The 26,863-nt window shown below is 40.8% G+C and overlaps 1 long non-coding RNA gene across 4 annotated transcripts in view; it reads right to left on the minus strand.

The window, feature by feature from the left end:
- LOC136014519 (uncharacterized) overlaps window positions 1–26,863 on the minus strand; it is a 141,495-nt gene that overhangs the window by 78,763 nt on the left and 35,869 nt on the right. The window contains exon 3 of one of the 4 annotated variants that reach the window (XR_010612752.1): window positions 5,156–6,355. The exons of the other annotated variants lie outside the window; for them this stretch is intronic. This is a non-coding gene — a long non-coding RNA (uncharacterized LOC136014519). Of the gene's footprint in view, window positions 1–5,155; window positions 6,356–26,863 lie in introns of those variants that run through there. 4 annotated transcript variants of the gene reach the window in all.

The raw sequence follows: 26,863 nt of genomic DNA on the forward strand, positions 1-26,863 counted from the left end.
TATGGAGATAAAGCAACAATGAACCAACACAGACTGAAAATCATTTAAGCAGCAGAAGCTTTTTAAAATAAATATTTGAAAGCTGGATTCAAGACAGAATCATGTAGTTTGCTATAAAGCAAATGTGCCCTTATTTGCTTTAGAATGCCTCTACTTCAAGAAACTAAACCCTGTTATCCCTTTATTCCTATTTATCCGCAGAGTTCCAGGTCTGAAGAAATTGATATTACCAGAAAGTCTGGGGTTTTGCATAATTAAGTTACTGAATGACATAAAATCTGCTGATGGAATGTTAGAATGGAGATAAGTTTCAAAATGAGCCTTGCTCACACTGCAGTACTTTGCATTGTGCAAAGCAGCAGCGATCCAAAGACCGCTGAAGTCATTAGAGGGACTTCCACTAAATCTCTCCTTATAGTCTGATAGAGTAGAAAAACACAGAAGGTGACACAAGCTCTGATGGGTCAAGGAAAAGGATTAATTTCTAAGCTGTTTCTATCACGTCACCAGTGCTTCTCCCACCGACACTGAGGGGCCTTTACCTTCTGCAGTAACCGTGGCCTTTTTATCATCCTCAAAAGCCAAACCCACACTAGGGAACTGAAAAGGTAGGCGTGTTATTTGTCCATACTAACATATGGCCAGCTCCTATTTCTTTCACACACAGAGATCTTTAAAAATAGCAACACATATTTGCTTTAAAAGAAAGTCTTCTAAAGCAACCCATGAAAAAACACTCTCCAAAGTAGTACATGTACGTTCAACATGTATAGCTTCTTGGATGCATCTCCATGTACCACAAAAGGAGATATGATGTATGACCGCATAATATTTATTGTCAGCTCTGTGAAGGGAAGAGTTCGGTATGTGTCATAGTCCATCTTGGCAGCAATAACCATGCTCTGCCTTTGTGTTTCACACACACTTACATGCACACAGATGGTTGTTTATCTGCACGGGAATGACATCTTCAGGATAGACCTTCAGCAGATACAACATCAGTATACAGCCACTGAGGATGTACCCTACACTTGCCCAAGCACATCTCAATTATTTTTGGCCTTTTAATAGCATTAAGAACCTTGTCAGTGGTGTATGGGAAAGCCAACGCTTCCTTTCTGTTGTGCTGGTTAAGAAAGGGGTAATATTTTCCAGTTGCCATGTCGGCAAGCTTCTGGTATTTAGCTGTGAGCAAATAACATTGTAACTATATAAAAAGGGTTTGATGAGGTAATATAAAACATTACACTGGCGCCCAATAGAGTCTCCCAGGTCAGTAATATGCAATTTTAAGTGTTCCAAAATAACAAACAGGCTCTATACACAATAGATTCTAATGGCTCTTAAAAATGCCCTCATCACCAAGTTAAAGAATCTAGTATTAATAGCAACTTCTTAAAGTCCTAGAAATAGTTTTTTCTTAAATTAACAGATTCACAGCCAAATGCAACAGGCAACGCACTCGCTTCTTAAGATTTCTGTTTTCTAAAAGTATTATCGCACAGAATGTAAGTCCAACATGAGTGAGTGGGGAAGCCTTGAACTCAAAGCCCTTGCTCAAAGAACATCTACCTACAGGGACAGCAGCTGCTACTACTGCACTGGAATGCTGTTCAGGCTTGTTGAGATGATGAGCCAGAGAGTGAGGAACTCCCTATATGCACGCAAGGCCAGCTCTGCCCGTCTGCAAGCCATCTCCTGCACAGGTAGAAACATTATGGCAGATTGTAAAACACTCTGTTGTTGTTTTGGTATTTTGCTCAATTTGCCAACACATTTCAGTTTACTTCCCACGTTTAAGAGTTAGCTGCCCAGTCAAAGATGGGTAATAAGAAAAGCAGGTATCCCTAAAAGGCTGCAAAGGTGGCCATCCCTCTCCAGTGACTCTAAAGAAAGCAAGGACTAAATTAGACTACCTAATTCTTAAATGCCCATAGTTAGTTGAGAATTAACTCCTCAGAGCGTGGTATTCCAGGTCTTTAATGCTGTGCCATTATTTATATTTTCAAACAAAAGACAAAATCTAACTGCAACTGTTGGAATAAAGCACTTGAACAGCATGAATCAAGACTATAAACCTCCTACAGCTGTAGCAGCAAAGTGTCCTGGATTTTTCTTCCTTTTTCAGTTTTTGCATCTCTTAGGTTCACCTACATCATATTTTGCAATTTTCCCTAAAAAACAGCACTTTTGGTTTAAGTCATAACTGCAAGTTGAGATTCTCTAAATTCTAGTATCTGGAGCTTTAAATAAACCCAGATTCCACAGTATCAGTACATAATAACCAAAGTTTGAGACGTTTTCTAAGAGTCAGAGCACGAGAAGTCTCAACTATCACACTGACACAGCTGCTGCTTCATTTGAGAAAAAGCCATAGGTGCCAGACTATGCAATTTGGGGTCCGGGATAACATTTCTCTTCCTTATTCTCTGGTAGAAAAGACTTCACTGGATAGAGTTAATTTCTGTTATATACTATTCCAAAATGCCAAACAGATTAGGTATATGTTTCAAACTTAGCAGAATAAGTGAAACATGAACAACAAGGGCTATTTTTTCTATATGTTTTATCCTAAAATGGGCATTTTTTTATTATAATAAGAAAAATATATTATGCTCTGAAGTATGCATACCATAGCTATTTAAACTTTCCTCCTATTCCACATCACAAAATGCTGCATTCCAACAAACAGCCTCATAGCACCACAATGATGCCCCTTTGCTTTCTTCCCAAAGCATAGAGAGCATGTTTTCTGGGTTCTTAAATCTTGATTATCCAAACTAGTTCTGTTTCCTCCACGTTATTTATGCAGTAAAAATGAACTATACATATCCTCTACTTCTAATTTCATTATGTCCCATACATTTCATCATGCTCTGGTTATTGTTAAATGCATATATACACATATATACATTCCCCATGTTTCTCAAGTATTCTCCAAGGGACTCTTGGAGTGTAAAACAAAGTTGTAATTTTAAACAACTGGAATATCCCTGATTTAGTAAAGGAAGAATGGGGTGTTAGTCCTCAAATTGCTCTTGCCTTTTAACCGCGAAACACACACCACAAAACGTTACTTGCGGTGGACTAAGAAAGAAGAATTCCTTTCATAAAATTTAATGAGTGTAATGTTTCTATGTTTTATAGGGCACGGGGTGCCAAAAACAGCTCAGTTTTAGCCCTGATGACATTTTCATATAGGTGAAAGTAAAAATAGAGAGAGATTTGACATCTTGACATAAAAGGGGCACAGTATTATGTTGCAAGGGTACTACGTATAAGTTTGTAGCGAAAGCATAACATCTGATTCTACTTCTTGTCACATATGACTATACAAAGAGAAATTTGGGCATGTTTTCTCTTTACAGCTAATAGAAAACGCAGGGATATGAGCATGAACACGTAAGATTTGGGACTGGAAAAAAATTGAAGTTATTCCAAAAATATTAAGATCAAAACATTGTTCTACATTGTCCTAGAAACTACCAACCTAGAGTCAGTGATCCCAGTGTATTCTACTGTTTAACATCAGAATATTTCAATTAAAATCCATAGTATTAAAGAAACAAGGGTAGAGAATGGATCAGGAAAAGGGCAGGATAACACAGTTAACTCCAACGCAGCATCCAACATTCTACAAGAAATGTAACTTCCTTGTCTTTTAATACTCAACAATATTACAAAATGAAACAAGAACGTAAAAATGTTTTGCCTTGATAGTTTCTTACCCAAATGTCTTTCAGAACTACTACATTCCCAGTGATTTTCCTAAAGTTTCACTTCCTTCTGGAAAACTCTGGTACACAGCCTCATGGTCAGCTCTACATTTAGGTAAAAAGAAGACCAATGACTCAGTTCCACTGATTTAATCCACTATTTATGCTTCCCTGTGCCCAGCTATGATCCCGATTCAGGAAGCATTTCAGCATGTGTGTTTACATTCAACTACATGAATAATCTCATCCCTCCCTGGCAAGCCCTACAGCAACGGCTTAAAAGCAAACAAGGGTTAGTTCTAAAGGCAGGCCTAAATTTTCACTTAAAATTTTACAGGACCCAAATCTACAGAGCTTTAAGAAAAAAAAAAAAAAAACCCAAACCCAACAAACAAGAAGAAACCCAAACGACACAGCGCACAACCCCCCATGAAGATTGAGACAACAAAAGTCCCCAATTTCTAAATATTAGCTCAAAATTAAAGAGGGGTGTGATCTTGATCACAGACCAACAGAGAACTTACACACTCTGTCATGGGTCAGTTCAGCTAAAGCAACATTGCAGCCACTGTATTCTCTCCCAGCTTAGTGACCCCTCACTATACTGGAACACAGCATGACAATACCCTCCAATCAGTAAACCATCAAGCTGAGCTATTTTTATGTACTTCCCTGATCCCAAGGAATGCTTTTACCAGGAAGGACCACTGTTTTTTTCATAGCTACGGGATTATGATCAGTGTCAATCTCTTCCCCAGCCTTCAGACAACAGCCCCATCACAGGAGCTAACACCCCACTGGGCAGGTTTGGTTGGGGTTTGTTGTTGGTTTTGTTTGGTTTGAGAGGTTTTAAATACTATTTTGCCTTCCTATGTTTTTCTTCAACCACTGTAAAAGGCTTATTGGTCTCTACAGAAAAATTAATTAACAAGTCAAATGAAGCATACTCATCACAGAATGAAAAGGCAGTTTCTAATACTATCCAAAACATGATATCAAGCTTACTTCCTGGCACATGTAGAGCATACACTCTTACACTTGCCTGACTTCAAGTCTTAAACTGTTACTCACCAACAAAAGAGCACCAGGTCTCACCAGGACCTCAGGGACCTCATCAACACCCTCAACAGAAGGATTCTTTCAATACCTTTGGCAACAACTCAATTGCTTCATTTCAGCATCTAGCTTTGGGTAGAGGTAGCAAAATAAGGCACGTAACAAAAGATAGCCCAGAAGATTCAGGCTTCATTTAAGACTCATGGTAGCAGACAGGAATGTCTCCATAGATTTCAAAGTGTTTCAGATCTGCCCTGGGACAGGCTGTTCCAGCAGATACTTATGACAGATATATTGAGTCTGTTTATATAGAATCACAGAGGGCAGAATATAAACAGTACGAGAACGGGGGCATTTTGCAATCACACATTAGCTGTCATGTCTTTGACTTGAATCATAAAGCTTTATTACCCCAGCATTTCTTTATTTTCCCCAGATTGGAAGAATGCAGTGCACGAGATAACCTCCCCTGGATTGTGCAATGGCTGTGTTCTCTCAAACACGGTTAAAAATTTACATGTCATTAGCAGCAGCAGAGCAACTCCAAGAAACATTTTTGCCTTTCCACAGTACTTGGAAAGAAGGGATTTTAAGAAGTTAACTATTTGCTACCTCAGCATTTTAGAATGACTCTTCCAAGTCTATTTGGACTCTGACACTACCGTTGCTATGGCCCTTCCCAAAACACATGACGTGACATTGCCTGACAAGCATATCTCAAATTCCACCTTTTGTCCTCCTGTCATTTATTATTTATGGGGACAGTTGTGTGCCTGATGAACTACTCTACCACACTACTCTCTGTCCCAGTTTTATGTAAATTTTGAGTGCATACTATGTAAATTCCATATTAAAGAATATAACATTAAATATATATATGTGCATATATGTAATGAGAGCTTTGCAGTTGTACCAGGAAGAAATTTGCAATGGTTTAAGTTACTTGAGGACTTCTTCCCATTCCTGAGGTAGACTGCCAGTTTAAAGGCAATAATGCTCATATCAAGCTATCCAGTTACATATATGTTGCCATTTTAAAAATGATGGAGACAGGTTAAGCAAGAACTATTGCAGAGTAGGTATTATTTTTGCTTTGCTGCATTGTCTCCATTTCAGCCACTAGCAAGCATTACTCTTTTCTGGCAGTCTGTACGTAAATACCAGCTTTGGAACTAGGTCCAGGAAACTTGATGATAAAGATTTCACAGTGTTTAAGGTTGTGGTTTGTTGATTCACTAATGTGACAGCACAAATGAACCCGAACCCTAATTCTCTTCACATTCAGTTGGAAACATTCCGATTCAGCACCCAAAGCTAGAATTATCAGAGGGATTAAAAACACAACTTAAAGGTGCTCAATATGTGAAAACAATTCAAAACCCAGAAAAACGCATCTAAGAGCTCAGGAGCCCGGCTCTTCGCTTCGTCTCTCTTGCTAGTCACCCAGTCAGTTCTTTCCCAGCGCTCTTTCTTCCCAACTGGTCCAACACAGGAATTTTCCCTCGCTAGGCTGGGAAGTAGAACAACAGCGCTTCAACACTCCTTGGCCTGTGGCTCCAGTGGCTGGCAAACACACACCAAGTCTATGGAAAGATCACGTACAGCTGCATGAAGGACTATATCTGGAGATACTGATAACTTAAGTACAAAATTCTATAGCTATAATACGATATCAATGTTGACATGTAGTATTAAAACACAAAATGATCAAAACTGAACCCGAGGACCCTATGATATCAAATGGAAGAATAGTGCTTTACTGATAAAGGCATCATATGTAGTAGCAGAAGGGTAACCTGAGATACTGTAGAAGGGTATTAGGATGTACACTTTAATTAAGATACTGCTGTAAGCCTTAACACCCTTTTCGTGCTGTTCTTCCTTTCATAAAAAAATCCCAAAACAAAAATAAATTGGCTTTTCTATTTTTCCTTTAAAAATAGCAAAATTTTTGATGAAACAAACAAAAAAAAAAGTTATCCTCAACAAAATATCACCACTTTCATAGAAAATTAAGAGAGAAAAGTCCATTGGACTAGATGATCTTTTTAGGTCCCTTCCAACCCTTGGGATTCTGTGATTCTGTGATTCCAGTTCCAGTATTTTATAAACCCATCACAACAGAAAAGTAGTAGAAAAGTATTAAGTAGATCCCGTGCTTAGAAAACAGATTCCTGTTCATCTACTAAGAGGTTTCACCCCTGTAAAGAGCGTATGTTGCACTCTAATGCCAAGGTATAGATACACCTGTGACCTTGAGCAATAGAAATGAGTTACCTAATTTCAGGGAAAGCATTGTTGAAAACCTTGCCTCCAACTGTAAAATGTGAAAATTAACAGGCAGGAGTTTGAGGGGCTTTGATACTCCATCCCTTTTTATGTCTATGTTGGTGAGATTCAGACTGTAATACTGCAGGCCAGCATTAGAAGAGAAGATAGCTGGAGTCAAAAAAGGAGCAAATTCAGCTCCCACTGCTCCTTCACTGATGAAGGCAATTCCTAAAACGATAGCTCTTTCCCATGTGCCTAATTCTAGCACCTTTTGGATTTATTATTTGTTCTAATTATGTTTTATTATGCCTTTGTGGCTTTGTGTCATTTTTATGGCTATATGTTAAAGCACCTTGAGCCATGTGCAAGGTGATCTATAAATCAATTAGTAGTACCAGTGGTGGTAATAACAACATCATTATTTTGATGGACCTGGTGATTAATCTGTAAATAAATGAAAAGATCAATCTTTAAATGCTTAATGTTTGTCACTGGTAACTGTGTATTTTCATACTGGCTCTTGCTTAATGATAAATTCCTTTAGAGGAGTGCTCAACATTTTCTAGCTGAAGAGGCTGAATATTTAAGAGCACATTCATGAGTCAGAATTTCCTGGAACAATACACTGAATTTGTCTGAAAAATGTGTAACATGAGCATTACAGGGGGGGAAGAAAATCATTCTAATGAAAGGGAGACCCTTGAAGGTAACCACAAAGCAGCAGCAAGTAGTTATTCAAAATAACCTTTCACTATTTTGTTTGTATTGCCATCATTCGCCCCCACGTTTCGAACGCGTTCCAGATTTCCCAATGTGCTAAAATATTTCTCTTGTGCTAAGCACTTGCTGGTCTCTGAATGAATGCTAGGCAGTTTACAGGGTGATTGATGATGAACATGAGTTGGTTTGCTTCTCTTGGAATGGTCTATCTTAAAGGACTTAAAGGTGCTGGAGCACCTTTGGTCTGGAGACAGGCTGAAGTAGCTGGGCTTGTTCAGCCTGGAGAAGGCTCCAAGGAGACCTTATAACAGTCTTCCAATACCTAAAGGGGGCTGACAAGAAATTTGACAGAGAAAGACATTTTATAAGGGAATGTGGGGATAGGACAAGAGAAAATGGTCTTAAGTGAAGAAGGTAGGATTTAGGTAACACATTAGGAAGAAATTCTTCACTAAGAGGGTGCTGAGGCGCTGGGCACAGGGTGCCCAGAGAAGCTGTGGCTGCCCCATCCCTGGCAGTGTTCAAGGCCAGGTTGGATGGGCCTTTGAGCAGCCTCCCTTCTCCATGGCAGCGGGTTTGGAATTATACGAGCTTTAAAGGTCCCTTCCAACTCTAACCATTCTATGATTCTAATGAACAACTAACATGTTCTCTTCACAGCTAGTGTACATACACATAAAAATAACTATTAGGAGGTAATAAATAACTTCCATGCAACAGTATGTTTAAATTCCAGTATTGGTGAGAAGTATATCTGAGCCACATAACTTTACAGTCCTGTAAAGACGCCTGAACATCCCACTTGAACTCAAAGAGCTAGCTGTGGCTTGCATAATTCCATAGACTTTGCGAAAATAACAAATACATCAGTGATGATTTGCTGAGCCCAAATTGAATCTGCACTCTCCACTTTAAGCTAATGGCAAAACATTCTCTCCTACAAAGCATTATATAGAGCAATCCCTGCTCCTGCAGTCTAGACAAAGACAGTAATTCACTCTTGAAGATTTGCTCATGTCACAAGAATATATGACGTCACTGAGACCTTTGTGAATGTGGCTTTGTATTCTATCTACTATCAAACGTACAAAAGCATAAAGTCTACCTCTGAAGTGGTAATTAACCCTTCATTTTCCCAAATGTAGTTATCAGGAAGTGGAAACGAGGTTGAATAAACCTATGTGAGCTTTCGAGCTGCAATTAATGAAAGGAAGAAGTTATAAAATAGTACAAAAGCTTCAGTACCCCATTGGATTTGTCTCCATCTTTGATTATCATAGAATAATCCATTGGAAGACATGGGCCTTAACCACAATGGAGTGGTATTTCATTAGTTCTACATAAGAAAATCAGATATCAGAGGAAGATTTTCTGCTCTGTGCAACCATCACGTGCACTATTGCTGAGAAACTCAGGTTCTGCCAACAGCTGGTGGAGGGGAGAAAGTAGCCAAGTCTGTAAGAGCAAGTTACTGCTCCAACAGTTTTCTTAGATCACATCTTCCGATACACAAACTACTGCTAACGGCAAGACCTAAAAACCTCAGATTTTCAGGGCAACTTCCCAGGAAGAAACCAAGCAGGACAGGCTTTTTAGCCTTAATTTATCAAAACAAGTTCCTACTTTTATTTATACATTGAAAAAACGTGAGTGAAGTTACCAAAAAACCCCACCTCTAGAAAAATGAAGACAAAAATCAAACCAAATCATTCAAATTTTACTATTTCCATGAAAGTGTGGTTTAAAACAACTTCCTGGAAAAAAAACAGCTTTAAAAAAAAAAAAAAAAGGTTCATTTTCCAGCAGAAAAATTTAGAAAAGAGAAAAAAAAAAAAAAAGATGACCACACTACATACCCTTCTGTATGCATTAGAAAACCTCAAGGGAAAGGGAAGGGAAAAAGAGGAAGAAAATTAAGTTTCTTATAAATTGAAGACAGTTTCACTTTAATTTTTCATCCATTAGTCAAAAACATATTTCCTTTGAACATTTTTCTAAGAAAACATTGCTCTGCGATTCAGATGGAGCTACTGCCCTGCAGTAAATGCACTGAAATCACAACTGAGTCAAACTGACGTTTCACATCCACCTCTCTTGACCTTGGTAACTACCTTACCCTATTAGCAGGCCTCCGCATAGCGGGAAGGACAGGCTGGCTGTACTTGGGGACTGAAGTGGTCCGTTTAGCCCTCAAACAGCTACACTACGGCAGCCAGCATTGGGCTTTTAACAAGCATTTAACATTAGCTTCAAAATTGAGAACTTAGATAAGACTCAGCTCTGCTTTTTTGGCTTTTCTCAGGCTTTGGCCTCTGTAATCTATATTTGCTTCATTGAGGGCTGTACAAGCTGTGGAACCTTGTGAATTCATGTAGTTGGCTTATGGAATCATTTTCAGTATTGGTGAATATTTTCTACAGTAATCTATGTTGTTTGCCTTAGTTTCCCTGATAGCAGTTGGACATCCACTCATTCCAATGGTTTAGCTTTCCAAACTGTTACCTGGGCAGTCTATGCAAAGACATAGCTTGAAAATTGTACAAAAAGGGACTTTTGACAGTTCTTTTAAGTTTCAATGTCTCAGTTAAAGAGGTCCTCTGTATCTGTTCCACACCTACACAGGGACTACTCCTGGAAACCAGGGGTGCATTGAAATACTCAGAACCAACTTTACTTCATCCTGTTGTGCATCATTCACAAGGAAGAGCTACAAAGGCTTCAAAGAAGAGTGCTGCTTAAATTAGACCTAGCCTTCAACATGATGGCTTCCCTCATCCCCAGCAGTGTTCAAGGACAGGTTGGACAAGGCTTTGAGCAACCTGGTCTAATGGAAGGTGTCCCTGCCCATGGCAGGGGGTTGGAACTGAATGAGCTTTAAGGTCTCTTCCAACCCAAACCATTCTGTGGTTCTATAAAGGAGCCAAGCTTTTGCTCAGGTTCTTCAATGCCAACTTCAGTCAGCCACGCTGAACGCTCTCCAGGCCACACAGGACCTGGCTGAACCTCTGGGCACGTATGGGGAAAGCAGGAAAGGGCTGAGCATTTTGTTTTGGCTGTTTAGGGTTTTTTAGCAAGTCATACTAATACTGCTTTCTTTGTAAATGTTTCCCAGTGATACTGGCTGCTTCCCAGACTCCAGTGAGGATGTCTCTGAAGGCAGCTACAGTCTCTGAAGTGTGCTGCAAGTATCCTATTGCAGAACTTTAAATGCCTACTAACTGAACGCAGTCGCCTGATTCGTGGAAGGTGGTGCCAGAAGTATTATTACATTTCAGATTCTTTTCCCTGGATAGCAGTGGAAAATTCTGTTTTAAATCCATCCAATACAGCAGTTAGACATCGGAACGCCCGGGTTTTTGTTTTGTGTTGTTTTTTAATTCTGACAATTACATTCCTTAGCTTTCACCTTTGTTTTTTTAAACCATGTATCAAAAAGCACATGATTATTAGTCACATCTATAAAGCCCCAGAGTTTTTATACATACTGATAATAATGTTTGCCAGAATAACTAAATACATACACAATAGGACGGGTGTTATGAACACTAACAATAAACCCTGTCCGACAGGTATTTTGATCTATTACTACTGCCTCTGACAACAGGCACCAAAAAGTGATAGAAGTAATTTGCTGGTTGCAAAGCCTTCAGTAACTAACTTCCAAATCATAGAAATATGAAAGTGGAATGGGTAGAAGCAGGAAAACTCAGCTCAGGGGGGTAGAAGCTAAAGCAGCATTGAAGAGTAAGAGTCAGCTGGACAGCTGCATGTATGATTAATCCAACAGCAATGGATGCTGCATGCTAGCTTGGAAAGGGCTTCAGTTTGTTTCACTACAGCCCAGGAACGTGTTCTTTATTCTTCACAGAAATGCCTTGTTCTTTTATATATTCACCTACTTTTGGTTCCATGTGAAGCTGGTTAACCAAGTCATGTTTTCCCCAATAACTGTTTGCTCTAGTGCTTGGTATATGGAAGGTACAAGAGGCAATCAGAACATTTTACATAATAAGCTCAGTGTGCTATTAATAATACCAAGAGCTGTTAGTACAGGTCCAAAATAATTTAGGCTTTCTTCCATTTGAAGCCACAAGACAATAAGGGGAGGCTCCAAGAGAGGTGTGGATCACCCGCAAGAGGTCTGAAGAGCAACTTGTATTTTTACTGGAAGTCTGCTAAGCAGCCAAAACCTTTGGAACATCATGACACCAAATTGGCAAAGTGATATCCTTCTCTCTGCTTTATTGAAAACATCTTCAATAGCATAATGAAAAAACACTGAATTTTCAGTCTTAAGCTTGTCTTTCAGCTGGCCTGCAGCCTGTCAGAAGAGGGAAGATTAGAAAACACAACAGAGCTTGACAGATTTCATCTGACAAAAATACAAAAGAGTAAGAAAGAGAAGACATTTTGGGGCAAAAAAACAACTATCAAGAACTCTGGGATGGGATTTTCCCCTCCAGTGATGTATTTATAGCCCCTAAATAAGGATCAAATCCAAAGTCAACTGAAATCAATGGGGAGACTTACAGACTTCAGTGAGTATTGGATCAGACCTGAGAAGAACGGCTTCCAGAACTACGGAAAGTATTTTAGGACATATTGTACTTGAATTTATCACCAAGAATATGAAAGAATAACCCTGTCATATTTAAGATGGCTCATGGGTAACCAGAGCAGATAAAACAGCTCTTCTAGCAGATAGGGGTCACAGATGCTGGGACAAAGCTTGGCAACGGTTCAAAGGTCCAGAGAGCTCAACTTCTCATTTTAGTTGAGCTTTCTGTCTCTTGGGATTTCAGCATGACAAAGGTCAGGAGTGTCTCAATGCCTCTGAAAGATTAGGTGCATCAGATCTCTGAATATTCACACAGTAGAGATGCTACTTGATCAGTTTGACAGTACCTTACCTAAGTACCCCCTGCAAACTTCTGTGCTAGGGTAGTAAAGGACAGTATATGATTATATGTACCAGAACCAGTTATGATAACATATTATTGCCACCTCCTGTAAAGTGACTGATAGGTAGAAAAGAAATGGCAAAGATATGGGGCAACAGCAACATATTTTCATCATAAAATTAAAATACATTTAGTGAAATAGATGATTCTTCTACAGTTCCCACAAGAGTACCAAAAACAGGCTCTTTTGCCCAAACCTCACAATACAGAGCATTTACAGATAACGAAGACACCACTTATCAGGAGTTGCCATGTCTGCAAAGGTAGCTGACAACAACGCACACTATTATACACAGATTCCAGCTGTAGCCAAAGGAACCAAGTTCAGAAGTTTGGCTGCGTTCTTTGGGAAGGATGGTTCTTGAGAGATTGTTACAACAAACACATCTGAACATCTGTAAGTTTCTGGAGTTTAATTTCATATGAAGTAACAAGCATCTCGAGGCCAATGTCCGTACAAAGCATGGCTGTTCCTTTCCTGTTAATCACAACTTTCTATTCAACTCACCAGCAAGAGCTAACAAGACCTTCCAAAACCTGGCCAGAAACCTGTTGAACTGGCAAGCATTCAGCTTTGAAATGTGTTATCTATCTCGCAGTTGAAATACCCACTACCCAAAAGTTCAAGATGCTTTAGGAGAACACTGCACTTAAGTAAAAGCACTAAGAAATGTAAGAAGAGAAAGAGAACCAGGGATTAGCTCCTCCGTATCAGCTGAGGATCTGGCCTGCTGTATCCAACCAGCTGAAAGTTGACTAGGATCAATAAGCGTGTAATAAAGCTGATAGAAAGACTGCTTGAGTGCATTTGTCCCCAAGGAGATCTCTTACAATGAAAGATGACTGCTGGCTGGTGTGAGGAGATCCATAGCTAAAGCCCCTATCAGTTTGAGTAATGAGGATATGAGCGGATGAGTGGGGAAGGGGTATAGAAAAACATGGGTTTGCTATGCTGGCAGCTTGCAAGTCAATCTGTGGTTATGTCATGCCCCAAGAATCTATGGTTTATTTAAGCACTAAGACATGGTTTTAACTAAGGTTACTATCAGCCAGACAATGACTAGCTGAGGTGAGAGGCTATGCCTCTAGCAGTTATGAGAGATCAAACCCTACTAGAGTCACTTCAGACATATGAAAATAATAGACCTTTAAAAGCGTTTTCACACTTGTCTTATACTTCCTGAACAAAAAAAATGCAGTTGCAAAAATACCTACTTTGGGTATTTCTAGTTGAATAACAACTACTTTCACCAATGACCTTCAGAGGGATGGAGCACCTCTCCTATGAAGGCTGCGAGAGCTGGGGTTGTTCAGCATGGAGAAGGCTCGGGGTAACCTTATTGTGGCCTTTCAATACTTAAGTGGCTTATAAGAAAGATGGGGACAGAATTTTTAGAAGAGCCTGTTGCAGTAGGACAAGGGGTAATGGTTTTAAACTAAAAGAGGGGAGATTCAGGCTAGATATATGAAAATTGGTTTACAATGAGGGGGGTGAAACACTGGCACAGGTTGCCCAGGGAAGTGGTGAATGACCCATTCCTGGGAACATTCGGGTCAGGTTAGACAGAGCTCTGGGCAACCTGATCTAGTTGAAGTTATCCCCTGCTTATTGCAGGAGGGTTTGACTAGATGACCTTTAAAGGTTTCTTCCAACCCAAACTGTTCTATGATTTTATATTTCCAACTACCTGCAAACCAAACAGCCCTTCCTTACTGGACTTCTATATACATTCTTCAACTGAATACCGGGCCTGACGCTTACAAAATTATGCACGAAACAGATGCTATACTAGGCATTCATTACAGAGCTGTGTTAAATATGTTCCTGTACTCTTCCTTTCATAAACACCAAAACCCAAACCTCGCAGGAGATAACAGCTTTGAGAAGAGTTTGGGTTTCCCACTTTTTCTAGGCAGGACATGACCTGAGTCACAACTTCCACTGGGCACTCAGGACATCTCTGCTGCACTGATGTATCACCTGTATTATGTTTAGGTGGTTTTCAAAGATAAAGAAGAAAAAGCAATCAAGTGCACTGAGAGGGATGTAAGGCTCAGCTGAGATGCATGCCATAAGGATCAATGCCTGCTGGTTCTGCTAGCACAGGAAAAACATCTACATGTTATGAACAAAGAACTGCCTCTCTTAGGACATGCTTACATTGTCTGCCCACTAATGCAAAGTGTAGAGCTCTATGCAGTTTTTGACTGCATGAGGAATATTCTGTATTACATTCCAGGATTTCTAAAATATTCCAAAACCCACACATTTAACTTTGATTTTTTGCTTCATTTTTTTTGGGGGGAAATTTTTCTTGCAAATTAATTTAAGAAATTTAAATTTGGGTTTTTTTCTGGATACAATTATTTTCAGCAAACGAAAAATGCCTGCGTTGTAAGAACTGTGTATGCGAACCAGACAAAAAACCTGATTAGGAATGACAAGAGCAGGGTCGAATCAGCAGCAAAGTGAAAAACTTAAGTCTTGCTTTCTATACAAAGCTGTTTAAATTTAACAAAGTGGAAAATTATTCGTAGGGATGCATTCACCTGTTCACATCCACAGAGGCCATCCACAAAGACAGGTACATAACAGGAACTGAATGAGAAGAAAGGAAGAAAGTGCCATCGTCTTCTGGAGAGATCTGTAAACTTGCATGAAATTTATGGCATTTTCAATACACTGATTTCCAAAATCTATTTTGGAACCAAGTTAAAGGTCACGCAAGTGAGCCCTGACTGCATTGGAATACCTGCTTTAGGAAATATTCAGAATCAGAACAATACTGCTTCACTCATTTTTACATTATGCTTCCAGAAGACAAGCTGCAGGTGGTGAAGGGCTAGAAGAACAAAAGCAACTGGGTCATTTCAGATCATTTGGATCTTCAGATTGTTTTGGAGGGTGGGATAGAACATAAGTGCAATACAATCCAAGGTGATGCAGAAATATCAGTGAGGGCCAAGACTTTTTTCAACTGAATATTGTAACATTATATAGTAAGAAATTGTCTCTCCTATCAATCAAAACAGAGGTTGTGGAACATAGAAACACCAGGGTAAATAAAGGCAGGTGAGAATTACAGAAAGCAATCTTGACCCATCCGTTATCAATAATTTCCAGAAATAACTATTCTCTGGATAGGTAAAAATTTTACCAACCTTTTAACCTTAGTTGGGATAGACTGAACATTCTTTCTTACAGCAGCAGGTAACAAACAAGCCATTAACGTTGACAGCCAGTATCAACTAACATCAGAAAGCAAGTCACTGGCACTAGAGATACCGACACTAGAAATCAGTGTACGGCAGGCAGCTGTTGTGATCCAAAACTGTGTTTAACCCACAAAGTTAGTCAAATCATAGCAAGAAACTGAGGGCCAGCCAACCATTCTACATTTCAGCTGTGAGGACTTCGAGTCTTTGAAATCACATTAATGTACTTTCAGTCTAACTCAACAAGTCTGCAGTTCTTTTTCAGCTGCTGGGAAAACAAATTAGGCACAGCTTTCAGTGGAAGGTCAGAGCAATGTAAACACCATCCTCAACAACACTGATAAAAGATAACAACTAACATACTAATCAGCATTTATATAACACTTATATTTTCTCCTACCTATAAATGTCAAAGTATTCCATGAAAAAAAATAAAAGGGGGTAAATATCCCTCTGTGGTCACAACTGAATTGGGCACCTGGTGGTTGGGTTCCTCTGTTTTCTACTACACTGTGGGCATGAATGTTCCCTTGCACTCCTTCCAGACATCCCCCAGCCACTGCCACAAACGAGAGGCTGAAAAAACAAACCAAATCTGGTCGGCTGATAAAGAACACAAATGTATTCACGTCTAAATACAAAATGGCAATCATGCCTGAAAGGTCTAAGTAGCATGCGACGCAAATATTGCCGACTTCATGGGAAATGAGAAATACAAAAGGTAGCCAGATGCTTCAAAGAACCTGAAGAGCGAATGTCCCAAGACACCAAGACAGATGGCTCAAAAATCTTAAAGCAAAGAGGTCACTGCTAGCTTTCCAGACAAATGCTTTGAATCACCCTTCAGTCCTTCAGAAATTCTGATTGAATAGTGTCAAAACTAAGTAAGAAACACACCAGGTACAACTGCTGCATTTCTAGGATATCTTAGGAAAAAGTCATATTCCACTGAGACGTTTTCAATAGAATAATCAGTTGAACAAATCACTCCTGAAGAAAAATGAAGTGGCTTTGAAGAAATTGCAGGCAATATTAGAAACGTAAGCATCTCAGACTAATTCCTCTGAGGACCAGCAAGCCATCAAATAAATAATGTGCAAACTGAACTGAAAAGAGCATGAAAACAGCATCATGCTGTTGAAGAGTGGAAAGTTCCCCTAAGAAAGGAACTTAAGGAAAAAAAGATCATTGTAAATAGTCAGCTCTTATGAGCTAGAGCTAAACAGAGTTGTTCTTGGGAATGGAGCTGTACGCAATTCACAGAAATTCTGCAAGCCTATTTTTTATAGATATATAAATAAATATATAAGATATATCAAAATTATCTTTAAAAATTCAGTATAAATATGGAAGAACCTGGAATTTTTATTTACTTAGATTTTGCAAGGGACTTTGATACAGTTTCTCATAAGCACCTTCAAGGAAAATAAATCACTGAGAGGACAATCACCCTTTCCACACACATACACCAACACTCGCGCACACAAAAAGCCAACAGGAGAACAGTAATGATGGAGAGCAGCTCTTCAGAATGAGAAAATGTAACTGCAGGATAGCTAAGGATCACTTCAAAATAGCGAGGGAAAAGCTTTCTTATTCCACTAATTTTGTGCTACATCTCATGGTTCAAAAGTATTTAAGATGGATTTTCCTTCTAAACTACAAATAAACTAATTCAAAATAGAATAGAGTGGAAAGAAAGGCAAGAAAGGATGAATATAGAAGACAGACACAGAAAAACAAATTCAGTTAAAACCAAAAACTGTTGATAGATAGGTGGACTTATATTTACGAGCACATTCTCAGCTTACCTTTTGTGGATACTTTCCTAACCTTAACTCAGTACAGACTCAGGAAAACTATGCTTTTGTTTTGAAGCTGAATCACTTTTAGGGGCAAGGAAAAAAAAGTCAACCGTGGGTTTGAATTATAGGAAAAATAAGATCTGTGAGCTCAAGCTGGTTTTTGCCCTTCTGATAAACACTTTAAGTCACGCTGCAGAAAACCTCAAGATCCGCAGGGTTTGCCCATCCCTCACAAGGGACCAGTGTCTCAGGATATATTTAGTAGCAGGCTGTCCTCAGCTGCCACATCACATCTGTGGGGTGAGATGGTCTCAGGCTCTGAATTCCAATATTCCCTGCCTGCAAGACTCCTGGGCCTGATCACAGGTTAGCTGTATTCCAGGTATAGCAACTGCTCCTTGACACCTGCAATCATCTACCATCACTACCACTGAACATGTGTATGAATGCGCACAGACACTCCAAGTTCTTCAACATTCAAGTGGATGGATGTCCTTTATTATCAGTTATAAGGGATTCATATTTAACTCTCTGTAAACATACAAATTTCTGCTGCATGGAGAGGAAGCAGCCCTTTCCCTAAGGACAGATAACTATGGAATTGTATGTTGTCCCATTTTCATGGCGTTTCTCTATATTTGCATATGAATAAGTTATAGACACATGCATTAAAAGAGAAAAAAAGATTAAACATCCCAGGCTGGACGGGGCTTCGATCAACCTGGTCTAGTGGAAGGTATACCTGACCCTGACAGGGAGTTAGAACTGGATGAGCTCTAAAGCCCTTGTCAACCAAAGCCATTCTATGATTCCGTGATCTTGCTGCTCAGATTACAACACACCTACAAGCTCTATCACTAAAATCTGTATCTCTAGTAACCACCTGAAGAGTGCCAGAAGCTACAGGGACACAACACCCAGCTAACATGGCGAAATGAAGTTAAAACAGAGCCCAAGCCAAGAGGACTTAGAGGACAGCCAATGCCGTAAGAGATTCTTGCACTATCTGGTCTCCTTTTTCAAGGTCTCATAAAGAAAGTACACATGCTAGCCTCCAGGCACCCAGGAGACTGCTCAGAAAGGCAGCCATCTGCCAACATACTGATCCCAAACAAGACATTGAGTTCCACTTCCAAAAGCTGATACCTCCTGCAGCCTGACACCCCCAAAAAAGTCATATTTTCTACATTTTGACAAAGCCTTCAAACCTTGACCTAGCAAGTACTGTTAAAATGAACCAGCCAGAACCTGGGGTGCTGTGAGCTCTCACAGATCAGGTGTGTATTTCAACAGCTTTGATGATACCCTAGGGATCAAATTCATAATACAGTAATGCTTGTAATTCCTTGTTACTCTTGACCAATTAAATCAAATAGATGCTCGGGTGCATAAGCCATCAGCATGCAGAGGGATATACACATTTGTACCTGTTGAAGATGTACTGCACTAGAATGGCAGCTTTCAGGTGGCAGAGCAGGACTTTATTGTCTACCTCCACAGGTTTAATGGAACTTTTACCCGTTCCAATGCATGACCACCCTTTCAGGGAAGACATTTTTCCCAATATCCAATCTAAACTCCCCTAGTTCAGCTTAAGGCCATTTCCTCTTGTCCTATTACTTGTTACTTAGAAGAAGAGACAGACCCCCACCTCACTATATCCTCCTTTCAGGCAGCTGTAGAGATAAGGTCTCCCCTTGAGCCTTCTCTTCTCCAAACTAAGTCATAGAATCATAGAATAGTTTGGGTTGGAAAGGACCTTAAGATCATCCAGTTCCAACCCCCCTGCCATGGGCAGGGACACCTCACACTGAGTCCCCCAGATCCCTCAGCCATTCCCATCACATTTGTGCTCCAGGCCCTGCACCAGCTCCGTTGCCCTTCTCTGGCCCTGCTCCAGCACCTCAATGCCACTCTTGTAGTGAGAGGCCCAGAACTGAGCACAGGATTCAAGGTGCAGCCTCACCAGTGCCCAGTACAGGGAGACAATCACTGCCCTGGCCCTGCTGCCACACTGGTGCTCATATAGGCCAGGATGCCACTGGCCTTCTTGGCCACAAGCTGGCTCATGTTCAGACAGCTGTTGCCCAACACTACCAGGTCCTTTTCCACTGAGCAGCTTTCCAGCTGCTCTTCTCCAAGCCTGTAGCATTTCCATGGGGTTGTGGTGCTGGGAGAGCTCTCCGAAGCAAGTAGACATGCAACAAGGAGAAAGGAAATGAAAATAGCCTAGTTCTCATCCAGAGGAGCAGCAGCCATGGCAGAGGGCTGCTCTCACCACCCTTCACCCAGGACAGGAAGGTGATACTTGTCTGTAAAGGCAGCAGCGCAGGAGGCTTACATTGCTAAGCACTTGCTTCACACAAGTCCCCCCTTGAGCACCAGAGAAAACACATAGTCTTGGAATCAGGTGCTTAAGTAAGGACAAGGAAGTGTAGCACCAGAGCACCCTTTCCTATTTATAAACTCTGCCTTATCCAGACCTTACTGATTTCTGCAGAGTCCCTGCCAAACCACCCTGTGATACTGCAGAGAGAGAAGATCCTCCATCATCAGGATGTGTTCAGGCAAGCTTGTGTGGACTGATACTCCATAAAATGTTAAATATACTGCAAGTCCTTCAAAATTCTTGTGTACTTCATTCATATCCAGGAGTGTATGGCTTTAATAAATCCTGCTTTGGAGAGCTTTCTTGTGTGCTGTGGGGCTGAGAGTATCTGTGGTTTGTGGTCACTTCTTTTTCTAATATGTTGGTCAGTGCCCAGCCTCCCTGGTGTTCCCTGAGACTACAAGACAGGTTACCACCATTTTGACCAACTTCTGCCTATTTCTCCTTTCAAGTGAGGGGCACAAAGACATTAACTGAGACTCTTCAAAGTCCTGTAAAAGTGCTTTAGTGGTTTAGTCTTCCCAAAAGGGACCAACTTTGACCACCTCATCTTTTGGACAGCAGAGGTTTCCTAATGTGTGGTGGAGCAGGGAATGAAAGCAAAGAGGTGACAATTTACAATCCCATCACCCATTTTACTGGACACAAGTACAGGTCGTTGAACCCCAAAGGCCTTCCACTGAGGATGCTGAATTGTGACCCCACCATGTTGCTCCCTGTCTCCCTGAATCCCATAGTGGGGTTCCCACTGGGGGCTGTCATATTCAGGATATTTCTATTGCCTGCAGAGAAAAAGCTGTAGAGCTGGGGAGGTTCTATGTAAGGCATCCAGACATGCTTAACAGTCAGCATATGAGAATGCTTGCCTGGAAAACTGGAATGTGTCCCCCTGCAGCATGGCACACAAGGAAGGTGCCATCACAGGTGTAACAGAACAGTCTTCTGTCCCCTCCTAACCAGCAGCATCAAGCAGGATCATTTGTCAGGGCTCCTCTGGTCCATTCTGGATGTGTTACTGCCTTCTGCTCGTGCACCACGAAGGACTCAGGTATCAGCCACCAACAAGTATGCTCAATGGAATGAATTCAGGCAGGTGAAGCAGATGAACTAGACCGAGTTCCTCTCCCATGGTCTTTGACAAACAAACCAGAATCAAAGATTGCAGCTCTGGAAAGAAAGGCAGCTGCCATGAGATCCCTCTTACATACAGTGGCTTGTAGAGATGAGAGCCTCAATGAGATGCTGAGCAAGATCTTTCAGACAGAAATTTGAATAGGCTCCACCATGTTACATTCTGCCCCAAGGTACACACAGACAGTGTTTCATGAGTGCAGTGAGGGCTGAACTCTGTTACATCACCCAGTGTTGTTTTCTGTAATAGCATAACATCTCCAATACAACGAACAAAGGTTTTATTAAGTTTTCAGAGGGCAGAGAAGAAAATTCTTGCTATTCCCAAGGCGGGGTATTCTGGCAGGTTAAATGGTGGAGAAAAAAACTTCAATAAATGGAAAACAGAATTTGTTGGATAATTCTTACTCCACAGAATCTGCTGGTGAAGCAATAGAAAGGGGATGAAAGACAAAACAGGAAACATGCATCACCATATATTCTGCTCTACACCCTCCTATATAGAGCTAGGCCAGTGGAACAGAGTCGATTCTTCCTACCATTGGGCTACAACATCTGCCTTAAAGTTGTCCAGCATCTTGAGCGGTGGAAAGAAGAGAGACTATTGGTCTGGCTGCCACATTCAGAATTTCTCCCAATATTTTCCCTTAGCACCATTGCCTCATATGGAAAAGATAAGTGGTAATGGGCACAAGTTGCTGTTGGGGATATTCTGACAGGACACAATAGGAAAATGTTCCAATGGGAACAATCAGCCATTGGAATAAGACTTATCAACACCGGACTCTTTGAAGATTCAGCAGGACAGGGTGCTGGGACATCTAGTCTAGGTCATGCTTTCCCTAGAAAGGTTGGACCAGATGATCCTTGAGGTTCCTTCCAAACTGGTAGTCTATGATTCTATGATATAGATGGATCTGCTGAAAAGCTTGAAAGTGGAGGAAAAAGCTGTAAGCAATTCTTGTCTGCACTATTACTGAAGAAGTGTGTTCTTTAGTAGTTCATCAGGACAAGGGGTAATGGGTTCAAACTTAAACAGGGGAAGTTTAGATTGGATATAAGGAGGAAATTCTTTCCTGTTAGGGTGGTGAGGTACTGGAATGGGTTGCCCAGGGAGGTTGCGAGTGCTCCATCCCTGGCGGTGTTCAAGGCCAGGTTGGATGAAGCCTTGTGTTGGACGGCTTAGTGAGAGGTGTCCCTGTCCATGGCAGGGGGGTTGGAACTAGATGATCTTGATGTCCTTTCCAACCCTAACTATTCTATGATTCTATGATTATCCAGAAAACAAGTCCCAGAGAAAGCTTTCTCTCATTGCGAAAGAAGTCGATGACTCTCTGCTCTGGAAATGTAGTAACCATGAGCATACAAAAGGGTTGCATGCACAGCTTGTAGGGTGGCACTAAAAGGAGAATGTTCAGCCCTGACTTTGACACCCTTTCTTCTCTACATAGTCAGACCACTGATTTTGAAGTTAGCATGCAGGGGGAATCAAAAGAGAAGCTTTTGCTTAGAGGAAGAAAGCCAACTCATCATCACATCAAGCCATTCATAGGCAAAAGTAAGAGTAGCACTAGATGTTAGTCCAGGGTATAAACAGAGTTGTTACAAAAGCCCTATAAAAATGGTCTTGCAAAACATGATGACTAAGAATCACATTGCTGAGGTGCTATTTCTTCCAGTTCACAGTCAAAGAAGTAATTGCTGTTTCCCTGTAAGTACAATTTGTGCCAGCTTTTTAGCCCATTCAGCTCAGCCAGCTAAGTACAGTCAGAACAGAACACCCAACTATCTTCCTTTCTTCCCTGCCCAATCCCCCTGCTCTCACACATGCTAATAAGGTTATGCATAGAAAAAATAATCAAATCCACAGGTAGAAAACTCCAACAGTTTTGCAGCAACATGCATTCGTAAATTAGCTAAGCAAAAGCAATGTAGTAACGATGGCCTCACTTCTAGCACCTTATTTAACATATGGACATACTCAACATCGCTCTGAACTGAAAACTTTTGCCAGTAACACAGGGTCCTAAATAGATTTCCCATAAATACTGGGAAAGTGCTTTTAGCATGCATGTTAAAGCTTTGATCATGTCTGCACTCATTTTGGCTTTACTCTTTACTTCAAATCCTCTTCATCATGCTGACCACATGCTCCTCTGGCTTGTTTGTTCATGGTAAACACAAAGCAAACACTAGCAACAGTTCTTTCTATAGGAATGTTTATAGTTACAGAAACAAATATCCTCAAATGACTCAGTTTGTGACAAAACCTGGGATATCCCAGGAATTCCCACAATACTATGATTTGATACGAGAAGAAAACCAGCAGGACGTGTATAATCTACTCCAGTTTGCTACTTAAGCAGACAGGGCACAGTGCTGCCCAGCACATCCGGGCCCTATGTCTAGAAAACCAAGTTCAGAAAAATAAAGCCACTCTTTATCGCCTTATTTCTTTGTGCAGACACATACCCCAAAGTAACACTAAACCCCTAAACAAGCAAAGGGAGAAGCAAATTTCCCATAGAAGCAAGGCATTGCTGATTGTCTTTTTTTTATTAAAGACTTTAGATAAAGGATAGAGACAGCATATGTGGCTTTGTCTTGGCCACGCAAAGAGCATAAAGAAGCAGAAACCATTTGTCATTCCCCTAAGTTCAGGGGAGAGAGTTCGGGAGGTTGTTTCAGCTTAGAGGAGGAAGTTGTGTTGGGGGATATATATTCTTGGTTAAGATATACGTACAAGAAATCCCTCAAGAGCGTTTACAGCCAAGTGATAGTCATACCATTTTCTTCCTGGAAGAGTTTTCATTAAATCCCATTGCAATTAAAGGTTCATTTCTAAACAAAGACTGCAGGCCTAGGTCATGGAAGAAAGTACGATAGAGGAATAGCCCGTTCTTCACCTCACAAATGCTTCCGCACACCCTAGCCTCCCATTACTGCTGTTTGTTTCCCGTATTGACTTGGATTCCTGTAGCTCTGGGGGCACAAGGCACTCGCTTTTAGTCTACGCAAAGTCCACAGAGAAAGCAAGACTCTTTCAGTGCCGCAGGATCGCACACAATAGCAAGATGCTTGTGAATCGGTGAGGGAGGATGAAAGAGAACTCTTACACTTAATGAACAGCCTCTGCTATGCTGGCTTGTTGCCAGAAAAAATAACCCATTACAATCAAAACCCGGTTAAGTCAAACAGTCCATGCTTAATTAAACCCACTCTTAGAGTTTTCTGTTCAAAGCAGCTGATATTTTCAGCAGGTGAGACTGAAGCTTGCCAGCTCATAGTATCAAATCTAAACCCTTAAACGTGGGTGTCCACGCTGTTCATATTGCTAACACGGAAAAGGGGATGCAGAGGCCAGAACTTGAACATTCGGAATACAAAGCTTCAATTGAAAACATCAATAGCTATGCCTATACTACCAAACAAAGTGGGCTGGGCCTGTTCTCCTGCCCTGAGGCCAAATGAACGCACAGCACAGTGCTGGATATTTTTCTCTCTTCCCAAAATGGTGTCCTCACTCATGCTACCCACAGCCTTCCGCAGTTTATTAGGATGGCATGTATCCCCATCCATCCTGAGATCATTAATCAATGCAAATAATTTTGAGCTTAAATGAAGGGTCTTGTCTTAGAGGTCATCACAGCAAGCCTGAAGCCAGCAAGATTCCTCCCATTAACTCAAAACTTCACACCCAACTCAAGCAGCACGCTATCTCACAGAAGAGGCTGTATCCTAAATATAATACCAGGTCACTAATGTATCTTGACTTCCCTCGTGTAGAAGCAAGCTCTGAAAGCCTCATTCCGATCCTTGTTTGAAGTGCATGGAGGAGGAGGCTGACTGAAAACAATGAATATCAGCTCATTTTAGCCATCAAAACCACAAAAATGTCTACAGTACAGATCAGTCATAAAGAAGAGACAGGGAAGATAAGGGAGACAGGAAACCATATACCTAAACACACACACGCACACACACAGAAGCATGCATCTACACACATCCACCAGTTTATCAGCACCACTTGTCTGCAAGAGACATGCAAATAAACAGCAATGCTATTCCAAAGGTTTCTCCTCTCGTTTTGAGACAGAGGTGTGCAAGCCAAGCCTTGACTCGTTTGGGGATAGGGTGTTTCGCTGTGGTTTGGAGATGCATCCAACATTTTTTATTACTCAAACTTCGGTTCGGAGCGTATTTTTATAAGGAGTCTGAGAATGAAATATGATTCATATTTACATCTGTTAACATGTTGGGAACAGGAGGGAAAAAAAGAAGATGAGCAAACTGCTGCTGAAAGAATTTTAAGACAAAGGTTGCTACAATTTCCCACAAGACTTTCTAGGTTTGGGCTGCAAACGTTGATGTTACCAGAAATGCTGTAAAAGAGGTAAAGGCAAAAGACAGTGGCAAAGGCAGCAGTGGTTTGAGTGGTGCATCTGGTCTTCTGGTAATGTTGGTTTGCAAAGCACATAAGAAGTGTTGCAAATTAGTTATGTCAATTCAGGATTTTGCTACAAACTGTTTAGTCCCATGATGTAATTTGCCCTGGCTAGCCAGAGCCCTTCCTCTGCAGAAAGAATATATTGTAGTATTTTTGTCTGTGTGAATGATGAGTGTACATATTCTTATAAATAAGACGCTGTGTGTAATCTTTCCACATAAATCTGGGACAGCTGAAGTATAATGGAAGGAAAATGTCGTGCATTGCAAAGAATTTTTTCCCCAAATTAACCTCCATAAATGTCTGAAGAACAGAGGGAGCATCTAATGAAAGGACCTTTATGCAGATGCAGATCATGACATTCCATTCATAAAACCAGAGAGAGGCAACATGATGTAGCTACAAAACTGGGAAGGGGGAGGGAAGAAGTATTTCAGACTATAGCAAATCTCAGAGACATCTTGGCTAACACCATAACAATTTGTGTCATCCAGGCAGCACATGAAGGTTCTGTGAAGTCTGATTCTGAAAGCCTAAACTTACAGGGCTGTCAATCCTCACATCAAGAAGCATTCTCCACAAAAACACTGTATCAGGGTAATTAATTTGATCACAAGCAATGATGGACAGGCAGTGATAGGCATTACACATGTAAACAAGCATCAAGTCAAGGCAGACATGAACAACCACAGATGGGAGAAAAGAAAAACTATTATTCATGTCTTAAAGATGAGTGATGAGAGCAGAGATTCCGACAGGAGCAGGCATCCTGTGGCAGAGTCAAGAACTGAAATCAGAAGCCCTGCAAACCAGAGCCTTTCTCTTAGCCTCTGCCATCCTCCACTGAGTGCCCGTTCCAGAATTAAAGCTGAAGTAAGCACATTTATCACACATCTCACCACATAATATGAAGGTAGAAGATGCCTCCTAATGAATGAATATTCAGTGAATATTTCATCCATATCGGGTTAGGCATCATTTTAGTCTATCCACACATGGAAGTAAAAGTGGTAGAGACAAAAGAAGTGATATTCTCAAGTTGTCATATAGGGCAAAACCTTTCTCCAGTGACCCACAGCACCTCAAAGAAGAAAAAGAATCAAGGAGACTGAGCAGATGCAGAAATTAAGGGGATGTCTGAACAGCCCCCG

The sequence above is a fragment of the Lathamus discolor genome, chromosome 5 (genome assembly GCF_037157495.1).
Source record: "Lathamus discolor isolate bLatDis1 chromosome 5, bLatDis1.hap1, whole genome shotgun sequence".
Taxonomy (NCBI): Eukaryota; Metazoa; Chordata; class Aves; order Psittaciformes; family Psittacidae; genus Lathamus; species Lathamus discolor.